The sequence below is a fragment of the Vombatus ursinus genome, unplaced genomic scaffold (genome assembly GCF_900497805.2).
Source record: "Vombatus ursinus unplaced genomic scaffold, bare-nosed wombat genome assembly UNPS02010320.1, whole genome shotgun sequence".
Classification (NCBI taxonomy): domain Eukaryota; kingdom Metazoa; phylum Chordata; class Mammalia; order Diprotodontia; family Vombatidae; genus Vombatus; species Vombatus ursinus.
The window spans coordinates 7315835-7322593 of record NW_020950098.1 but is presented as its reverse complement, the minus strand read 5'-3'; positions in this window follow the sequence as shown (position 1 = coordinate 7322593).

The window sequence follows — 6759 nt, the reverse complement described above, 5'->3', positions numbered from 1 at the left end:
TGTGGCCTTGAGGCTGCAGGTTCCCCACCCCTGGAAGCTATTATCAGCTAAAATTTTAGGTAATTAGTTTAACATCTAGCTGAGAATAAGATAATACCAGATAGGAGACAGTGCTAGTATGAATCCAGGGAAGAGCAGTGGAGACTGAAAATGGAGGTAGAAAGCTAGGAAAGCTACCAAAGACATAGTGCTGGCCCTGGACATACTAAAATTCCAACTTGAACTTTTAATTTTAAGGACTGCCCTCTTTTGATAAAGCAGTATCATTGTAGGCTTTCTGTATAAAGGAAGGATAGAGCAGAGGAAGAAATGTAACTAGTTCCCTCATCTAGATGTTTCAGGGTAGACTCAATCAATCAACAAACATTTATTAAGCACCTACTATGTGCCAGGCACTGTGCCAATTGCTGGGAATACATGTACAAAGAATGAAACAGTCCCTAATCACAAGGAGCTTAGAACAGTCACTCTCTTGTGACTATTCTAATAATAGTCTAAAATAAATATTAATAAATTAATAGTCATTAATTTTCAGTTACTTCATATGCCCATTGATAGACTATTCAGAATCGGATTTTATTTTTCTTTAAGATTTTTGGTGAGACACCGACATATACTACAGATCCAGATTTTAGTGTTTGTGAGATATATACAAAGCAGAAAAAAAATAAATTATTTTGATAGTATGAGAATATTCCCATAAAAATTGGATAACTCCTTTTTACACTTAATGAAAACAAGGACTTTAAGATTGCTTAATTGTAGATCCTCTATAATTTTCTTTTGTGCTTATTTATTTTTTCATACTACAGAAAGCATTTGCAGCCTTTTGTAGCATGTAATTCAGCTATTCAAGAAGCTATAATTAAGGCTGAAAATGAAAATGTAGGAGATTACATGGGAATATTCTTTAAAGTAAGGAGATTATTTAATATGTATCAAGAGGCTTGAACTGTTCATGTCACATATAGAGTGATTACCCAGTGATGAGTGAAGTCTGATGTTTCACATGTAACATCATGGTGGGGTAACCCCATGTATAGAAAAAAATAAAGGAAGACGAAATAGTGGAACCCAGGAGAGTCTCCCGAGCAAGCCCCTCTCTTAATCTCCCTTAATCCTGAGTTTCTAACTCACTAACAACAATAGTCTAGGTAGAAATTTATAATTCTCCTCAGGTTCCTAATTTTTCACCACTTATCAACCTGTGGGCTGTTTAGAAAACTGTTACAGGAAGTTCCTGTATGTGATGATTTCCCAGGGAAAAGCCCTGTTCCCTTGCTTCCTGCTGGAGGGGTAGGAATAAGGGGAAGGGCAATAAAGTAACCTTTTGCTCTTATTTCAGGCTCATCGTTGTTCCCCGCATCTGTCCCACAGATAACAATACATGCAAAAAGAAGAGAGAGGAAAGGTAAGCATGCTAATGTCTTTTATTTAGCAGTGAGATAACTGATGGAGAGAAGGGAGATGGGGCAGCACAGAGAGCTGGCCAGTACAGTTCATTGAAAATAACAGCAGCCAGGGACTAGAAAGAAGGGCAGGAAATGACTTTTCCTTCTTAGACTCTGAAGAGGGGCACTGGACAGAAGGGTCTTCTCTGAGGTTCAGAGTAGAAGCAAAAGAGAATATTTATAAGGACTAGTGCCTCGTGGTCCTCAACTTCAGTGCCATCCGTACCTCCCAAAGCACCAGGATCAGCTATTCATCATAGTCTCTCAGAAGGAAAGAGCTGAGGCACATATATGCCCAACATGGGGGACATACCTAAAGGCATCAGACTCCACTTTATCGTTCTTTGTCTTCCAGAGTCTTACAGAATTCTCCACCAGCAATCCTTCACATAGCCCTCCCAGGAATCCCAGGTGTAAAACATCCTTTGCTGATGGATTCTGGGGTATCTATCACAAGGTAGGATTATACTAGTTATGTTTTCACTCAAATATGTGTTAGGGGGAGGGGGAAGAATGTCAGGATCAGATTGGCTTCCATGTAGATTTTGATTGATTAGAGGCACTAATTGTAAACTGGTCAGCAATGTTAATGGTAGAAAACGGAAGTTGGGTTGAGCTAAAGTCAACCTGAAGGGTTCTAGAAAGGAGATTTTCTTTTCTTTTTTTTTAAATTTATTTTTTTTTTGTTTTCAACATTCACTTCCATAAGCTTTTGAGTTTTCAATTTTCTTCCCCTTCCTCTTCACCCCTCTCCCCAAGACGGCATATAATCTGATATAGGCTCTACATATACATTCATATTAAACATATTTTCACATTAGTCATGTTGTAAAGAAGTATTAGAACCAATGGGAGGAACTGTGAGAAAGAAGAAACAAAACAAAACAACAAAAGAAAAGGAAAGCAAATAATATGCTTCAATCTGCATTCAAACTCCATAGCTCTTTCTCTGGATGTTGATGGTATTTTCCGTCATGAGTCTTTTGGAATTGTCTTAGATCCTTGCGTTGCTGAGAAGAGCCAAGTCTACCAAAGTCAGCCATCGAACAATGTGGCTGTTTCTATGTATAATGTTCTCCTGATTCTGCTCACTTCACTCAACATCAGTTCATATTAGTCTTTCCAGGTTAGAAAGGAGATTTTCTTGGAAACAAAGTAGATGCCAATCCACTGGGGGAAATGACTAGACAAATTGTGGTACATGTGTAAGGGTGGAGTCAAAACCACCCTATCCTATTTTAACATAAGGACACATCTCATAAATTACCAATGAGCTCCTAATGGACAAATCTAATGGCCTTTTCTCAGTTCTCATTTTTTTTTTTTATCTCTCTGCAGCCTTTGACATTGTAGATCATTCTCTTTTCCTTGATACTCATTCTTTCTAGGTTTTTGTGACACTGCTCTCTCCCAGTTTTCCTCTACCTGTCTGACCATTCCCTCCCAGTCTCCTTTGCTGGATCTTTATCCAGGTCATGCCCATTAAACATGGGTGTCCCCAAGGCTCTACCTTGGACCCTCTTTTCTTCTTTCCTTCTACTGTTTCACTTAGTGATCTCATCTGTTCCCATAGATTCAACTATCATTCCTGTGCAGGTGATTTTCAGATTTAATTGTCCAGCTGTAACATCTCTCCTGACTTTTAGTCTCACATCTCAAATTGCTTATCGGACATTTTGAACTGAATATCTTAAGCTCAACATGTCCAAAACTGAATTCACTATCTTTTCCCCAAACTCTCCCCTCTTCCTAATTTTCCTATTATTGTTTAGGGTATTGCCATCCTCCCAGTCACTCAGGCTTGCAATCTAGGTACCATCCTTAACTCCTTACTCTCTTGCACCCTCTCCCATTTCCAATCATTTGCTAAGTGCTATCATTTCTATCTTCCTACTATCTCTCCTGTACAACCCCTTCTCTCCTCTGACACTGCCACTGCCCTGATACAGGTCTTCACTACCTCACACCTGAACTATTTCAATAGCGTGAAGATTAGTCTCCTGGTCTCGAGTTTCTCCCTTCTCCAGTCCATGATCCACTCAGCTGTCAAATTGATTTTCCTAAAGTGCAAGTCTGACCATATCACTCCTTATTTAATTAACTCCAGTGGCTTCCTATTGCCTCCAGAATCAAATATAAAATATTCTGGCTTTTAAAGCCCTTCATAACTTGTCCCCTTCCTACCTTTCCAGTTTTCTTCCACCTTTTCCCCAGCCCCTCCAATAATCTATGATCCAGGGTTACTTTCCTCCTTGCTCTTCTTCACACATGACATTCCATCTCCCAACTCGGTATTTCCAATGCCTGTTCCCCATGCCTGGGACGTTCTCCCTTCTCATCTCTGCCTCCTAGCTTCCTTCATTCATGATAGTGATTAAAGGCTTTATGAGAGGCAGTTTCAATGTCAACATTCTCTTGGTTCAGATTTTATGTTGGAGCAAAATGAGGCACTTAAAAGTCATTGAGCAGTTTTTAAAAAAGAGGTTTAGTTTGCTCAAACACCACAAGGACGTTCAATAAGGATACAGTGGTACAGCTTCTTTGGATGTGACCCTCCTTGCCTCCAAATGAAAACAACTCTTCAAACAGTAGAGCAGTACAAGGTGAAGGACAAGGTGACTTAATGGGTCTTCAGAAATCCACCAAGTCTGAGGAGCCCTGAAAGCCCAAGGCTGGGATTGTTTATGCCTTTAGGTCATCAACAAGTTGCATTAGGAAGTCAGATCCAATTCTGGGGATAGCTCTGCCTCCTTTTAGGGAAAGCTAATCCATAAAGATTAGGGAAAGAGGACAACCTTACCCCATCCCCCATGAAGTCGGTCAGAGTTGAAAAAGTTGCATCAGGGAAATGCTGACATACCAGCCTTTGGTAGCAATGTCCTAAGGATCTTCTAGAGAGCTTCCACCTTTTAAATTCATATAGGACAGTCTTCTTGGCATGGATGATACTAAAGGGAAAAAGAAGAAAAAAGAAAAAAAGTAATCATATACTCCAAGGAGTCACCATAATGAGAGAAATGAAGAAAAAAAATGTGGGAACAAAAGCCAGAGATCATAATCTTTTCCTTCCTCCTTCAGAAAGACCAAGTCTCAAGTCTCAACAGTTTGGTCCATGTGATGGGTGATGCCAAATCTTTGCAGTTCACTGTGGGTTTTCTGATGGAAGGTGATGAAGATGAACTAGAAAAACATCAGGAGCATCAGAAGTACAGCATAGACACCATCTCTAGTACCTTCATAGATTTCTTCTCCTAGAGCAAGAGAAGATCCAGAAATAACAGGGCCACATACTACACACTTCTGGCATAGCTAACAATTCTTCATCACACATCAGGGTCTTTTGTAGTAAAGTAGCTAAAAAGTCTTAAGCCTCTTTCATGTAGCCTATCATGTGATCTAAGTTAATATTGAGGCTATTCCTCTACTGTTACCAAGTCAGTATTCCCTGGCCCCATCTGCCAGAACCACTCTTCTTCCTGAGAACCACATCAGGAGAATGATGCAAACATTTTTGCCACCTTAGAGGCCTTTGTGAAGGGGCTGCACCCTTCTTCTAGAGGAGCTAAATAAGGACTCTTTCTCACCCCCATCTAGTAATTCAGAACTGTCACTAAGCCAGAAAAGGGATATTTTTTCTTCCAAATAAATATACATCAGCCATAGTTATATAGTGACACCTCCCCATGCTATCAGAAACAAGGTGCCTCCCAACAATACTATCCTTTAGTCCCCAACACCCTTTTTAGAAGTTTCCCAAACCATCCTAGAGGATATTTAAGGGACATCACCATCTGACATCAAACTATTTTTTCAGCCTTGTGTCACATGACTTTTCTATGTTTCTATTAATTGTCCCTCCATATTTGACCTGTAATTGCCTTTATCAATGATTTTTTTGTGGGGTATCTCATGCTTAGAATGTATTCCCTCTGTACCTTTCATAATCTTTACGTCAGCTTAGGTGCCATCTACTCTATATAATCCTCCTTGATTTCCCTAGCTGAAACTAGTATTCTCTCCCTTCTCAAATTTTCCTAAAGCACTTTTTCTGGATCTTTCCTTTGACCCTACCACTCCTTATTGCGAAGTTTATTTATCTATGCATATGTCATATTTCTTCTCCCCTTCTTACCATGAAAATAGAATATAAGCTTCATGAGAACAGGGATCTACTTCATTTTTGTCTTTGTATCTCCAGTATCTAGCACAGTACTGGCTCCAGAAGGTAGGATCAAGATCTATGGGTAGAAGTTGTAGAAGTCAGTTTTGGCTTAATGCCAGGAAAAACTGCACAACAGTTAGAGCCAGGAATGTGAATTAGAGCCAGGGATGTTCTGGATCCAGTTTTTACTGTCTCTCAAAATCCAATTTTAAAATTTTCATTGTGAGCACTTACACCTTGGAAATGGGCAAATGCTACAAAACAGGGCTTGATTTACTGTTTTGTTGATTGTCTAGACTTAAGAAAGTGATGGAGGAAATGTTACTAATACAGATGAAACTTAAAAGTGTATCATGTGCCTATATATTTTTTTTCGGAGAACTAGTTGTTAAACTTTTACCAGCATATCCCTGATTAGAGTTATCAAAAAGTAGAATGGCTTGCACCTAAAGGTGGTGGATTCCTCTTCCATGGAGGTCTTCAAGAAGAGGCTGAATGGCCACTTGTGGGGTATGTCATTATTAGGATTCTTTTGGACATGGGTTGATCTGGATGGCCCCTGAGGCCCCTTCCAACTCTCACATTCTATGATTCTAAAATTCTGTAAACCAGTGGCCTAGTGGGTACTTGTTGAATGGCCTAATGACTCTCAAATCTGTACCTTCAGGCTTGATCCCCAATAAAATGTAAGCTCAACAGTAAAGAGTTTAATTTTTTGTCTCTGTATCCCTGCCACCTAGCAGAATACCTGGCATATAGTAGACATTTAAGGAATTACTGTTGATTGATAAATTGATCTCTCTTTTGAGTTCTAGACCCATATCTCCAATTTTCTTCTTAATGTTTCCACTTGATAATCCTACCTTCCCTGAAACTTAACCTGTATAAAGCCAAACTTTTCTTACCACCTAAATAATTGCTTCTATTTTCTGACCTCACAATCTCTATTCCTTGCACCATCATTCACCAACTTTGCCATTATTTGAAACCTCAGTGTTATTCTGGATTATTCTCCATCTCTTACATTTTATCCAATCAGTTACCAAGTCTCTCTCATTATATATTTGCACATTCATCCCCTCCTCTTTATTTTTATCGCTGCTGTAGTAAAATCAAACCCTGTTTATCACCTGCCTGGACTATTGC